The sequence below is a fragment of the Neofelis nebulosa genome, chromosome 6 (genome assembly GCF_028018385.1).
Source record: "Neofelis nebulosa isolate mNeoNeb1 chromosome 6, mNeoNeb1.pri, whole genome shotgun sequence".
Classification (NCBI taxonomy): Eukaryota; Metazoa; Chordata; class Mammalia; order Carnivora; family Felidae; genus Neofelis; species Neofelis nebulosa.
Genome location: NC_080787.1, coordinates 155,358,839 through 155,373,528, shown reverse-complemented (window position 1 = coordinate 155,373,528; position 14,690 = coordinate 155,358,839). Strand labels below are relative to the sequence as shown.

Sequence of the window (14,690 nt, the reverse complement as noted above, 5' to 3'; positions counted from 1 at the left end):
GATTGGGGCGGGGGGTGTGCTAGGGCCACAGCAATGGGTGCGACTTCACGTCCCAGCGAAGGTGAGGCTCGGGAGGGCCGGAGGGACGGAGGAAGGGAGGGGGTGTTTCAAACAGGGTTTCATCCTCTGCAGAAAATGCGACGCGTGTGACCTTGCAAAGCCAGTCTGGGTGCTCTGGATCCCCTCTGCACTGAGTTAGCCCAGGGGAGGTGGTTCAGCTCTCTGCCTACTTGGTGAAGAAAAGAATGGTCAGCATAGTGACAGCGGGGCCCTAAGTAGACAGACTGTTTCTCAGGGAGAAGGTCCTATGGGAGACGAGAGAGAGAGAGAGAGAGAGAGAGAGAGAGAGAGAGAGAGGCGCAGCTTGGCCCCAGAGTGGTGTCCCCTCCTGGATGGGCAGGAACGACTCTGCAGCTCCAGAGCCCCGCCAGGTCAGTGGCCAGAAAAGGGTGTTCACTCAAGGGAAACAGGAGCCTGCCACACCCCGAGGGGACCCGACACCGACTGCCCCCCGGGAAGTCCGCTGCCCTAGGGAGTGAGCCTCTGTCTGTCGGCACAGCTGGTCTCTCGAGGGCTCGCATCTGCCACGATGTCTTAGTGCTGCTGAACAAAGGAAGAGCCATACAGAGAGAGTCCTAAGTGATAGTAAACGTGCCAGGGGACTGCCCCCCCCTCCCCGTTCAGCTATTTAGCTGCGGGAAGCCCACTAGTAGGTGAGGGTCTGTGGGACACGACCAAGTTTATTGGGTCCCTTACTGCACCCTAAGGGTGTGGGCTTTTGCATATATGTGCAAATGTTTTCTATAAAACTCATTTTTATGTGCAAGTTAAAATTTCTTTACACTGTGTCTCCATAAGGTCCCAAATTCATAACTGCACAATGTGATATAGCTCATTGCCTCTTGCTAACTGGTCCATAAAACGTGATTCCGTGCACATGTGTCTTCTCCTGCTGGCTCCACAGCAGCCAAATACAGAGGCCATTTTAATCCTGCTTGATATCATCCTCAAAGAACAAAATGGTCACTCCTCCTGGTGGCAACCACCAGCCCAAAGGGAAAGCCAAACCACCTCATATTTCCCTTGCACGACGGCCACAGCTGCAGCTGAATGACGGTCACTGCAAGTGGTCTTGTGCGGGGAAGGTGAGCGTGATGGGGGTGCGACCCGAGTCGGAATTCCTCCCACCGACCAAACGTCGCTTCCAAGAGTATGCTTCCCTCCATATTTTAAGCAATTAGACTTTTCTTTTAAAGTATTTATTTATTTATTTATTTACTTTGAAAGGGGGGGAGGCTGGTGGGCGGAGAGAATCCCAAGCAGGCTCCCAGCTGTCGGCACAGATCCCGATGCGGGGTCCGTCCTGTGAACTGAGAGCTGAAATCCTGGTTTCGGCTGAGCTGAAATCAAGAGCCAGACACCCAACCGACTGAGCCACCCAGGTGCTCCAAGTAATTCGAATTTTTAAGAATGCACATGCACTGAGTAAAATGAGAGGCATCTGAGAAAGTATATACTGGCTTCTCGGAGGAAAAGAATCAGTATACTTGGGTGTCCCCATGATCCAGTCACACAACTCGAACCTCTAATTAACATACAAAGTCAAGACAATATTAATGGCCAAAAGCATTGCTATGGTCTCACGATCATTCCTCTGGAATTAAACCTTTTGCTAAATGCCAGCTCTCCATCCAGAAATTGAAACCACATACAACGGGCTCAAAGACATAATTTCTATTTTCATAGCTGTTGATCATCTGCTACAGGTGAGACAATTCACTGGGCTAAAAGCTAGACGTCGTCCACATCAGTCTTCTTGACTTGGAAAAAACATTCTCAGAAGTCAGAAACTAGGTAGTCGTTACTGTTCGTTTATAGTTATTGAAATAATCACTTTATTGTGTATAAATTACATACAGAGGCCAATCACAGGCTCCACATGTCTTGAGAGAAAATAACCTAGTTGGGCAGCTCTCCATCCCATGGACAAACTGCCCAAATACATGCAACCCAAACCAAAATGGCACCCTGGTTGGGATGCTCCCATTTTCCAGGAAGGAGATGGGAAGATCCCAGATGTCTCACGTTCCTGGTTTGCCCAAGGACTGAGCCGTGGAAGCTTCAAAATGGCCCTTGGCATTTGCACATGGACCCGTGCGCCCTTTCTGTTCCCCAGGGGCACAAACACAGCTGTGGGTGCGGTGCCCTCTGGTGGGAGGGATGTGCAATTGCAGGGTGGCAGTTGAAGCCACCCCTGCTGCTCTGGAAAGAGCCTCCTGGTCAAGCTATCTGACGTTGGGCAGGCCAAGCCCCAGGATGCGGGTATAGTTAGAACTGGTGGTGATTAAACACCAGCACAGTGTAAGATTCCTCCACCCTTCCCTGGCAATTCCCCATTAGTGTCTCAAAATCTCATGAGGAAGAGTCAGAAAGTAGCAGACGCAGATAAATTAAAAAGGTAGAATGGGGTTCCTGGGGGGCTCAGTCAGTTAAGCGTCCGACTTCAGCTCAGGTCATGATCTCACGGTTCGCGGGTTTGAGCCCCACATCGGGCTCTGTGCTGACAGCTCAGAGCCTGGAGCTGCTTCGGATTCTGTGTCTCCCTCTCTCTCTCTGCCCCTCCCCCATTCATGCTCTGTCTCTCTCTCAAAAATAAATAAACATTAAAAAAAAAAATTTTTAATAAATAAATAAATAAGACATCCTTCAGCAAAATTAAATATCCCAAAATGACTCACGGGCCGACTCCAGGCTCGAGCACAACACCATCATTCCAGCAAGGAGGCCGTGAGCTGCATCGGGCCTCCCAGGCTGAGACGGCATCACCTGCACCAAACCGAAGAAAGAACAGGTGTCCTGCCTCGGAAAGGGGGCTGCCCCCAGGGGTCACAGGCAGGCAGAATATCCCACAAGGGGGCTGGGCTGGCCAGTGCTCCCAGGCCACGGTGCCCATTTATCATTTCCTGCACGTGGGTGACGGGGGCTCTTGGCCCAGCGTGAGGAGGTAGGGTCTCATTCCATGGCAGGCTTCTCACACAGCCACGTTCACCATAATCAGGAAACATTCCCGAGCCGAGGTCTGCGGTCAGTGGACTGCTTCCACTGAGGCAGGTCAGTCCCACCCGTGCCACGTGGGTAGCAGTGAAGATGGGCACGTCCCAAAGGGGAGTCCTCGTGTGGTTAGGGAGGAGAGGACAGGAAGGCATGCCAGGCAGGCAGCCAGGGGCCCTGTGCACGGACTGGTGTTATTTTGTCCAAAAAGAAAAATAAGGGACCACCCGGGTGGCTCAGTCGGTTAAGTGTCCGACTTCGGCTCGGGTCACGATCTCACGGTTCGTGAGTTCGAACCCCGTGTCGGTCCCTGTGTTGACGGCTCAGACCCAGCAGCCTGCTTCAGATTCTGTGTCTCCCTCTCTTTCTGCCGGTCTTCCTCTCGTGCTCTCTCTCTCAAGAATAAATAAACATTAAAAAAAATGAAAGAATAAGGTAAAATACCCAGGCAAGATTAGTGGCAGGTATATTTTTAAGGAGACTGTTATATTTTCTGCAGCTTCAAAATCATGCCCAACCACAGCACAGATCCTCAGAGCCTGGAGCCCTAAAATGAGTTCCAGAGTGCCCCTAGTGTTTGAGTCATGAGAAAACAATATTCCAGAAAGAGGCAGGGCAGTGGCTGCCTAGCCGACTATGTCGCACTTCATGCTGGGGCCACCACGTGCTGGCGGTAAACGTCAGAGGTCTGAGAGGACCCGGCGGCAGGTGCATGGCAGGAGAAGCACATCATGATGAAAACACCAGAGACTGGGATGATGAAACGGGCTGCCTGCCTTTCCTCAGAAGCAGGAACCACCCAGGAAACCTCGTGCCCGGTCGACACGGGGGCCACACCAGGCGAATGAAACAGAATCAGATCAAGCCCTGGTTAAGACAGAATAAATAGCCTAAAAGAAGTCAGGCATCCGCACAGACAAGAGAAAGAAATGATATATAAAAACTAGAAAGAAGTAAGGAAGGTTGTTTGCAGATGACGGGACGAGATTGGTCTGAAACGCTGTTCTAGCGGAAGATGCAGGAAAGGGGCTCCACGCGAAGGGGCACATGTGGGCCTGCCAGGCCCGCGAGGGGCCCCGGGTCTTCCGGAGCCAGTGGTGGGAGCCCCGTGGGCGGGTGCCCAGCAGGTGCCGGCGAGCAGCGAGACCAGAGAGGTCCGGGCGGCAGGAAGAGGGGCGCTGGGCCCTTGTAGACGGCTTAAGCAGGAGCGCAGCGTGAGCTGACAGCTATTTCACAGATCCCGAAGACAGAAAGGCGTCCGCACTGGATCCGATTCTCAAGCTCCTTTGTGAGACAGTGAGACGCGGTGTGTAAACTTTGCACAGAGGGGACACCTGCTGGGTAGAACCGGGCCGGGGAGGTGCGGGCAGGATGGGGTAACCGTGGAGGTCGGGGTGGGGGGCGCACGGGCCTCCGACCCCGCTTCCTTCTCTGGGGCTGCTGTGGGTCGACCCCCGGCCCTGTCCTGCAGGGAGCCCGCTCAGCGTACCAGCAACCTCGAGTCCCTGAATGGGCCGCAAAGCCCGGTACTCGCTCTCGGGGCACAAAGTCAGCTTCCTGGCCCCCCGGCCCTCCCCCGCTAATCCCGTTCTTGCCACGTGACCCCAGCCTGGTTCTTATCTGCCCCGTCCCTGCCCACACCTGTCACGGCCGTGTCTGCAGATGTCTGGCTACCACACCTGCCTCCCTTTTCATTTCAGTGAATTGAGACACTAAGTGCCCCCCCAGGAACTCCCCCCAGGCCTCCAGTGACCTTTCCAGAAAAAAGTGGCCCCTTCAGTGGGAAGCCTTAACCGCTTCCCTGCCCGGATTCCAGGAGGTTCCCTGCTCAGGTTTCAGGAGCTGCCTGTCTTGCCTCCCCACCGCCCCCACCCCCCGCCCCCGGGGCCATTCTGTCAGCCCAGGCATTTAATTAACTAATTACAACCTGCTCACATGAGTCCCCAGAACATGGTGTTCAGAGTGCAATTTTTTCCTTCCAATGCATTTATTATGAGCCCAGAATACATCTGATAGGCTCTCCCCGAGGGGATGCAGTGATAATTGGTCCCCCCATCTGCCGAGTGGCTCTGAACCGTCGGTCGCGCACGCTGCGTCTGGGGTGCACAAGAGGGAGGGCAGGGGGGCGTCTGGGACGTGGCTGGCACTCAGTCGCGTGAGCGGCCACAGGGGACCCACCCAGGCTGTGACTGCGGGGTGGGGCAGACAAGCTCCTGTGACCTGGCTACGCTGTCTCTCCCGCCCAAGAGCAAGCCTGCAGGCCGCTGAGGGGTGGAGAGTCGGGCCCCAGCCCGAGACTGGTTCCTAATCTCGCAGCAAACAAAAACTGCCTTGGGTTGTGGGTCCCAGATCCGCTGGCCCGGAAAGCCCCCTGGTTTTGCCGGGGTCCCAGGGCAGCGCCCCTCCTCCTGGGTGGGGTGGAAAGCTGGGGGGAGCCGCACTGCCCCCCTGCATCTCTGGGTCCTGGGCTTCGAGATGACCCAGCAAGTGTGCGGGGGGGGGGGGGGGGGGGGGGGGGGGGGAAGGGAGGGCGGGGGTTTCTCAGCACAGCGACGCCAAAGAGGGGCTCCAGGGCCTGGCCTGGAGGGGCCATGAGCCAGGGAGACACGAGTCAGCATCCCCTTGCTGTTGGGACGAACGACTGTCCCGCAGCCCCTCCCATCCGGCCTCACTGGGCTGACCTCAGGTGCCAGCAGCTCCGGGCCCCTCGGGAAACTCAGGACAGGACCTCTCTCAGTTCATCTTCCGGCTTCTGGAGGCTGCCCGTGGCCCTTGGCTTGGGCCCTTCCCCACCTCCAAAGCCGGCGAAGCCTTTCCCACACCCCACCCCTCAGACCACCCCTTCTGCCCCCACATCCACCTGTGAGGACCCTGGCAATGGCATTGGACCCATCCGGCTGTTCCAGGATAATCTCCCTGTTTTAAGGCCAGCTGCTTGGCAACATGAATTCCATCTGCCTCAATTCTCCTCTGTTATGTAAACTAACGTATCTGCAGGATTGGGGATCAAAACATGAGCATCTCTGGGGAGCACGTCTTCTCCCACCACACACTCTAAGAAAATTTTAAGGTGGAAGCTTTTAAAATTGCAAAGGAAAAACTCTATCAGCGCCTGGCAAGAACGATGGAATTTCTCTCTCCGGCTGGTCCGAGAAATCTGTGCCTCTCCCGTCGTAGTACGTGATCCACATAGGTCTATTGTGCTGCGAAATAGAATTTGCCAATGAAGCCACCTGGACTGGAGTCCATGCTTTGGAAGATTTTTAACTAAAAAAAACTAGTTTCTTTAATAAATGCAGACTATTCCGTTTATTTCTTCTTGAGTGTGTTTTAATAGTTTGTGGCTTTCAAAAAAATTTTAAGTTTATTTATTTATTGAGAGAGAGGGTGTGCACACACGAGTGGGGGAGGGGCAGAGAGAGAAGAGAGAGAATCCCAAGCAGGCTTCACGCTGTCAGAGCAGAGCCCAACCCAGGGCTCGATCCCACAACCCTGGGATCATGACCTGAAGTGAAACCAACAGTCCGATGCTTAACCAACTGAGCTACTCAGGCGCCCTTTGAATTCATTCCTTTCCTCTATTGTTTGCCTGTTTCCGATTTTCACATAGTTCAAAATATATCCTAAGTTCCTCGCATGTCTTCTTTGCCTTATGGCTTATTTAAGTGTGTCACATAATTTTCAAGTAGTTGGAGGGTCTCTGAATATCTTTTTGCTATCAATTTCCACATCAATTTTATTGTGGTCAGAAAACATGTTTTGTATGATTTCAGTTCTTTTAACTTTATCATAGCTTTTTGTAGCCCAGGAGGGTTTATTGGGTGGATTTCGTGTCCAGCCGAGAATACATGTGTGTCCCTGTCACAGAGGCTGCGGGGGGTGCTGTGCTAGTCTCGGCCCTCGCCCTGGTGGGTCTTCCACCCGCTGGTGCCACCGATTACCGATAAAGGGGTATTGAAGTCTGCGGCTACAGTCATTGATTCCTTATTGCTTTTTTCAGATATATCAGTTTGTATTTCGTGTATTTTGAAGTTCTTCTATTAAGTGGGTGCTCACTTAGGATTGTAAATTGGTAAATTGACCATTTATCGTTACATCGTCTCCCTCCTCCTCGCTCTGAAGTCTCCTTGTCTGATATCAATGTAGTGCCTGCAACGTTTCTTTATGGTCGTTTGCGTGGTACAGGAGGCTCCTGTAAACAGCACAGCTGGCTTTTTTTTCAAAATCCAATCTGATAATCTCTCTTTTTTAATGTTTGTTTATTTTTGACAGAGAGAGAGAGAGAGAGAGAGAGAGAGAGAGAGAGAGACACGGAGTGTGAGTGGGGGAGGGGCAGAGAGAGAGGGAGACACAGAATCCGAAGCAGCCCCAGGCTCCGAGCTGTCAGCACAGAGCCGGACACGGGGCTCGAACCCGCGAACCATGAGATCATGACCTGAGCCGAAGTCAACGCTCAACCAACTGAGCCACCCAGGCGCCCCAGATAATCTCTCTTTTTTAATTAATATGTTTAAGCCATTTGTATTTAATCCAGTTACTAACATGTTTGGATATAAGTTTACTATTTTATTGTTTTGTTTGTCCCCTATATTTTTCATTGTTTTCTTTCTCCCTTTCTGTCTTTCTTAGAATTCTTAGAATATTTTTTGCTATTCCATGTTAACGTCTCTGTTGGGTCTGGTCTACGTCACTCTGTACAGCTGTGTGACTATGTAGTTGCTGGAGTTAATAAATCAATTTAGAAGTTCAACTTTTCACTGTCGACGTAGAGTTGAAGTTCTTCTGCAGAACAAAGAGGCTGGGCTCAGGGGGTCTATGCTCAAGGGGCCACAATCTGGGAGGCCTCATGCATGGATCATGCTCTTCAATTACTGTCTTGAAATCGTTCACGACTGTGGACAGGGGCCTCACATTTTCATCTTGCTCTGTGTCCCACAATTAGTGTAACCAGTACGGAGTGTGATGAGAGGTCCAGACATTTTGGTTCTCTTCTTACAGATCTACATAAGACATGTAATACGTAGTTTTTGAGTTGAGGGGTGATGGGTTTTTTTAAGTCTTTTTTTTTTAAGTTTATTTATTTATTTATTTTGAGAGAGAGGGAGTGGGGAGGGGCAGAGAGAAAAAGGGAGAGAGAGAATCCCAAGCAGGCTCCACACTGTCACCGCAGAGGGCAACTAGGGGCTTGAACCGTGAGATCATGACCTGAGCCAAAGTCAAGAGTCAGACCTCAACCAACTGGGCCATCTCGGTGCCCCAGTACGTAGTTTTTAATATAACACGCTGTCTATTAAGTTAATTTAGGGGCAAAAAGAAACATCGCATCTGGGACTGGTTTGCTGTAAACACATGCTGCTCCGTATATTTGTTTCTGACCCTTGGGGTCCTGTCCTCGATCTGCCCTCAGAAGCCGAGGCTTGTGTAGCTCCCTGTCCCCTTAAGTGGACGACACACAGCCTTGCCTTTGAGGAGCACACAGGCTAATAAGAAAAACAGTCTAAAGAGGAAACAAGTGCAGGCCATGGAGGAAAACTGACGTGCACAAATCACAGTATTTACGGGGTGCTGTCCTGGGACTTAGGAGACCTTGGAAATGTCTAGATTTTGCATAGTCAGGTTTGGTGTCACCAGCGAGATCAAGGTCAGGACCTGTGACCCACCCTGGGGCCTCCTGGCATTTCCACCAAATGTGTTTAAACTCCAGGGATCTTGCAAGAAAACCCACAGCACATAAAAGAAAATGTTGATGTTTTTATGTGTATTTACTTTGTATCTTATCCCACGTAAAATTCTACATTTTTCTATATAATGTAGATATATTAGAACATTGCTTATGGATGTGATTTATAAATAAATAGGCATAGGTTAGCCATGCTCAGTCAGAGCACTAACTCTGGGCGCAATCGAAGGCAGGGGCAGACAGTGCCTCCGAGCAAGTCCCAGAGACACGAGACTGGGGTGGGCTAGAGTCTCTCAGCACATCCTTAACAAACATGAAAGATGCATGGCCAGGAGCATCTGGGGGCTCAGTCAGTGGAGCATCCGACTCTTGATTTCAGCTCAGGTCATGATCTCAGGGTCATGGGATCAAGTCCCCTGTTGGGCTCCGTGCTGACAGCCTGCTTGGGATTCCCTCTCTCTCTCTCTCTCTCTCTCATTCTCTCCCTCTGCCCCTCCCCTGCTGGCGCTCTCTCTCTCTCAAAATAAATAAATAAAACTTTTTAAAAAGATGCATAGTTAATAAATAGGTATATTTCTTTTAAAAAAGATCCCACAAGACCATACCCATATAGAGCACAGATGCCCACAGGCACACAAGGAGGCAGAGATCACAGCTTGGCCGGGATGAAGGAAGGTGCTTCTATACCAGAGGGGGAAGCACTGTCCTGGCTGGAGTCGACTGGCCTTCTGAGCTGGGGTGGCCGAGGGATCCCTGGGACTTCATGGCCTTGATGGAAGCAGCTGGTAGGTTCCCTGAGTTGTTTGGGGGAGGGGCAGAGTGGGGGGGTGGAGGGAGGGGGTTATACCTGTTCTAACCGGCCTTTCCGGTAGTGCTGTGGGCCCCTGGGGAGGCTCAGCCCAGCAGGGGAGGCGGGGGGGGGGGGGGGGGGGGGGAGGGGTCGGTGGGGGGGAGGGGGGGGAGGGGAGGGGAGGCGGGAGACCCCTAGCAGTGCTGAAACCAGCCGAGCCCAGCAGCCCAGCAAGCATACCAGTGTGTGCTCAGACACCAGCAGAGCAGGTATATCAAAAAACCAATATCATAAAAAGATGAAGAGAAGTTCGGCTTGGACAAACTTACCAAGAATTTTGTCATCAGAAGGCCTAGGAGGATTTTTTTTAACTTTTTTCATAGTTACAGGTATGTCTTGTTCCAAAACACAGTTTGCACTTGAATTACATGTGGGAGAGAACCATGGGGGCTGTGAATGGGGGACCTAAGTGCTCACCCCCGCCCCGCAGGCGAGGCCGAGGTCACTGCCCTGCGCCCCTTGTGCGGGCCCCTTCGAGACAGGCTCCCCTCCTGTCCCACTGGATTCTCTCCCTGCGAGGGGCTTCCTCGAGGTCGTTGCCCGCACCAGGCATCTTGGCCCGTTCTGGCAGGGAGGCTTCAGCCAGCGGCCAGGGGGTCCCACCGCCTGCTGCCTGCCCCCCACCTCCACCCCGTGCTCCTGTGTAAACAGCCCCACCAACAGGGTTTAACCCTTGGTCCTAGTCTCCCCAATCCCCAGGCAGATTCCACCAGCTCCAGGGTGCACCCAGGATCTGCCTGGGCCACAGGGTCAATCAATCCATCGATCAAGCACGCCCACCTTTGTTAGCAGAGCCTTGTCCCCCCTTTCGCCCCCCTGCACTGCACCCCACCCCCACCCCCCTTCCCGAGCCCCCCAGGGCCTGGAAGGCGGGACTAACTGGGCCACTCCCAGGGGCACCTGGTCCCCGAAGGCAGCCTCCCTGCCCCCACCCACCTGCAGCAGGCCCTGCCGGGATTGCCTCCCTTCCTGTCTCCTCTCTCTGAGGGCCACCCGCCCCCACCTCAGGCTCCCTTCCCCTTGTACTCACAGCACTTACAGGGGCTGAGGTTGCCCTTTACCATCTGGGAGGCCCGAGGGAGCAGAGCCCCTTGCCACCTGTCCCCAGACTTATTCCAAGAGCCACCAACAGGGTCTGGTGCACAGTGAATGCTGAATACATAAAGAGGACAGAGGGAGGCAGGTAAGGGCAGTTGCAAATTTGGGCCAATGACCCTAATCCGGCCTGTAGATGTGTTTTATTTGGTCTCTGTTTCTCTTTTAAAAAAAAAGAAAAAAACATGTTTATGTTAAAATCAGGAGATTTCACACTGAAACCCAGATTTCCAGATCCTTGAGGAAAGTCTGCTGGCGGCCTGGCCTGCTCCCCCAGCCTGGCGGTAGCTCCCTGCACCACTCTGGGTGGCCCTCTCCTGCCCACGCAAGTCCCTGCCCACGTCTGATGTGGGATGGAATGTGCGGAGGCCACGGGAGGCCCGACGGAACCGGTAGAGGCCGCCCCCCCCCCCCATCTTTTCTAAGAGCGAAGGCCCTGAGGAAACGCTGGGCACCTGTCTGCCCGGCTCAGGCCGCTCTCTGCCCTCGCTGGACCTCAGCCCTGCTTCCAGAGCCTCACGGCCGGGCACGCACATTCACCTGCACTGTTCAGACAGGGTGGAGACGGAGCCTGGGTCTCAGCCTGGATCTGAAACTTTCTCCAGCTGCGTATTTTCCACCCGGGCCCCAGCGCAGGGACCCCATCGGGGGCCACCCCCCACACACACACACGTCCCGCAAGCAGGTGGACGATTCACCTGACTGTGTGTGTTAACTGAACCTTGGAGGCTGACCTGGGCGGCTCCTGGGACCGGGTGGGTACAGCCTGGGAAGTGCCAGGATCCAGGGCCACGCTCCAGGCGCCCCGCAGCGGCCCCCAGACACACGCGCTGAGCCCTCAGCCCACATGGCCTCCAGCGCCCCCCACCCCCCGCTCCCCCCACTGACCAGCCCCTCCTGTCCGGCGCAGACCCCGATGTGCTCCCTCGAGATGCTTCCTCTCAGGGCAAGTCTTTCCTGCGTTTTGAAGTCGCATGTGAGGGGACTGGTCTGCAGACAGGGGGCCTTGCTGAGCAGCCCCAGGTGAGCAGTCTTCTCCCAAGGGGAACCTGTTTGAATTCAGACCGGAGCAACAGCTCTCACCTCAGTTCCTGGTGAGACACGGTTGAGGGTCCTTCTTGGGGGGCACCCGTCACTTGGGGGTTACGGGCTGGCCCTTACGCATGCTGATGCCTACTGGAAAAAGCAGTAGATTTTTTACCAAAGGGGACCCCCGGTGGCTACAAGACCTCAGATCCAATGGGCAGAGTGCCCGCACCCCAGCTGGGAGAGACGGCCCCTCTCCCCGTCGGCAGGCGCCGGTCCTGGAGCTCGGGCTGGGCACACGGCTTTCACAGAACTCACGGACAGAAACCAGGGGAAACGCCGCGTCGTCTGCCCCCTCTGCCTCTCTCCCTGTGTGTTACCGGCCATCATCCACCTGCTGACGGGCTCCATGAAAAACGGTTTCAGGATTCCAAGGTGTCATTGAGGGTGACACTCTTCATACTTGTCATTCAGGCTGCATTAGGCAAAGATAAATACAGGAAAAAGACAACTCAGAAGACGGCAACTTCTCAAAGAAGGTGCGTTCAAACAGGATCCAGGAGACACCTCTGCGACACACAGCGGCTGCAGGGGCCGTGGCCGGAGGGAGGCAGGAGGCAGTGGGAGCAGCCGGGAGCAGGGCCTGAACTCAATGCCGCGGCGCCGCCACCTTCTCGTGACGGGGGCGTCGCTCACGAGGGGCCGGCCGCTCCTGCTTCGACGGCCACAAGTGACATCAGGAGGCGATGGGAACAGGAACATCACAGATCGGGCACTAAAGACGCCAGGACCAGTGTCCCTCCTTCCACCACGGACCCATCAAGACAAGTGAGAGTCTGTGTCCTTAGAAGTTCTGACCTGAAGCCCCCGGAGCCTCGTGGCTGGATATAAGTCCTTGTCCCCAGCACCTCCCCGGTCACACGGGAACGCAGCGTGGGAGGGCCTCGGAGCCCCACGGCCCAACCCTAGGGCCCTGGCCGATACAAAAGGTAGGTTGCTGGCTTCTGAGACCAGCTCTGAACCCAAGATATCGGATCAAGTTTCTGAGAAAGTAAATTTTCAATTTAGTGATAATCAATAAATTCAAGGAGAAACAAGTTATAATAATTTCAGCCTAAGAGTAGTTATTTGGGGATTTGCAAAACACCTTTCTTCCAAAAAGCTTAAAACATTTTAAGCCTGTTAACTCTGTGGTCATAATGGACAAACCAAGAGGTAACTTTTGTCTCCTTCCGGGTGAAAACGGAAGCTCTGTGGTGAGGGAAGAGCACGCGGCCACCGCTCAAACCACGGCTCAGACCGTGGCTCAGACCACAGCTCGAACCACCCACTTCCCACTGAGGTGAGGACAGAAATTCCAGTAAATGGGATCTTTCCCGTTGATGCTCCCTTTCCTGGGCTCCACGGCGGACCTGCCCTCACCATTTAATTCTTGCAGCAGAAACAGGGCCGAACAGAGGCGGCCACGTCCTCTCAAACAGGTGCAGGTTCAAGGAAAAGCCTGCATCTTCAACTAAGAACCTGTGTGCCAGCCCAGCTCACCCAGTGAATAAACAACACATGATGTCTGGGCACCGAGAGGCCAGCGGAAAATTAGTTCGTGGATTCTCCGTGGAAAACTGGCTGTGATTTACAGCGTGTCCAAACCTCTCACTGATGCTTTTGTACAAAACACTTGCCCCACACCCTCAGACATTCTTCAGTTGCTTGGATCTTACTGGGATGCCTGGGGGGCTCAGTCGGTTAAGCATCCGACTTCGGCTCAGGTCACGATCTCGCGATCGATGTGTTCGAGCCCCACGTCGGGCTCTGTGCTGACAGCTCGGAGCCTGGACCCTGTTTCAGATTCTGTGTCTCCCTCTCTCTGACCCTCCCCCATTCATGCTCTGTCTCAAAAATAAATAAACGTTAAAAAAAAAACGGGGGGTGCCCGGAGGGCTCAGTTGGTTGAGCGTCCGACTGCGGCTCAGGTCACGATCTCGCGGCTTGTGAGTTCAAGCCCCGCGTCGGGCTCTGTGCTGACAGCCCAGAGCCCGGAGCCTGCTTCGGATGCTGTGTCTCCTTCTCTCTCTGGCCCTCTCCCGCTCACACTCTCAAAAATAAGTAAATGTTAAAAAAAAGAAAAAGCTATAGGATCTTACCATTTGGTTATGTCCCCGAAGGCAATGTGCCCTTTCATGTGACTCATGTTCCTTACGAAGAGTCACACAAATGGCCCACTTGAGGTAGCAACTTCCAGCAGCAGGTGCAGAAAAGGCTCGGCAGCCCGTGGTAGATCTGCTTGGCTGCCCGTGCGTGAACGTACTTCCAACCCGACACACGGCGGCCAGCGGCTCCCACAGTTCTAGGCCTTGCAGAACTCACAACAGCTTGTTTGATCTCAGTAGTTTCTGCTGATGCTCAATTCAGATTCCTCCAAGGAGGAAACTCAGCGGTTAAAGTCCCTCCCCTGGAGAAACAAAGTCTAAAAACGCCCACACGTTTGTAGTGCGTAGTGTGCCAGCCGCTGAGGAAGAGGGTGAGGGACACGTGTGTGCACACACGCTCGCATTCTCCAGCTCGGTGGGGGGAGGGGTGCTCTGCGGCCGGCACAGCCAGGTTCTGGAAACCACCCCACACTCCTGACAGGCCCGGAGCTGCCCGTGGAGCCTGCCAGGACACGGAGCCCCTAACGACCATTTTCAAGACCTGAATCCCCAAATAAAGCTCATGTTGGAGAACAGGGCTCCGTGTTTAATTCACGCATGATGCCGACAAAGTCAAAGTCACGGCCTTGCTCTGTTCTGCAGGTGCAATCTGTAATTCTGTCCCGGATAATCGCCTTACAAATGCACGTCCCTGGGGACAAGTCTGTCTGAGGGAAATCACTTAATTGGAGAGATGCACGCTCTTCCCAATTAGCGACAAAAATTAAAATTCACGCCCAATCCTCATGTTTAGCCATAATTGTGGTCAGTGACATCATCACCAGACGGTCAGCAGACAGTA

At 53.7% G+C, this 14,690-nt stretch overlaps 1 long non-coding RNA gene across 1 annotated transcript; it reads right to left on the bottom strand.

The window, feature by feature from the left end:
• Positions 1-7,552: 7,552 nt before the first annotated feature.
• Positions 7,553-14,254, bottom strand: LOC131515215 (uncharacterized). Its single transcript, XR_009263519.1, has 3 exons — positions 13,844-14,254; positions 11,565-12,177; positions 7,553-8,051 (listed from the first exon to the last, which is right to left on the bottom strand). It is a non-coding gene; the product is annotated as an uncharacterized LOC131515215 (long non-coding RNA).
• Between the last annotated feature and the right edge of the window lie 436 nt (positions 14,255-14,690).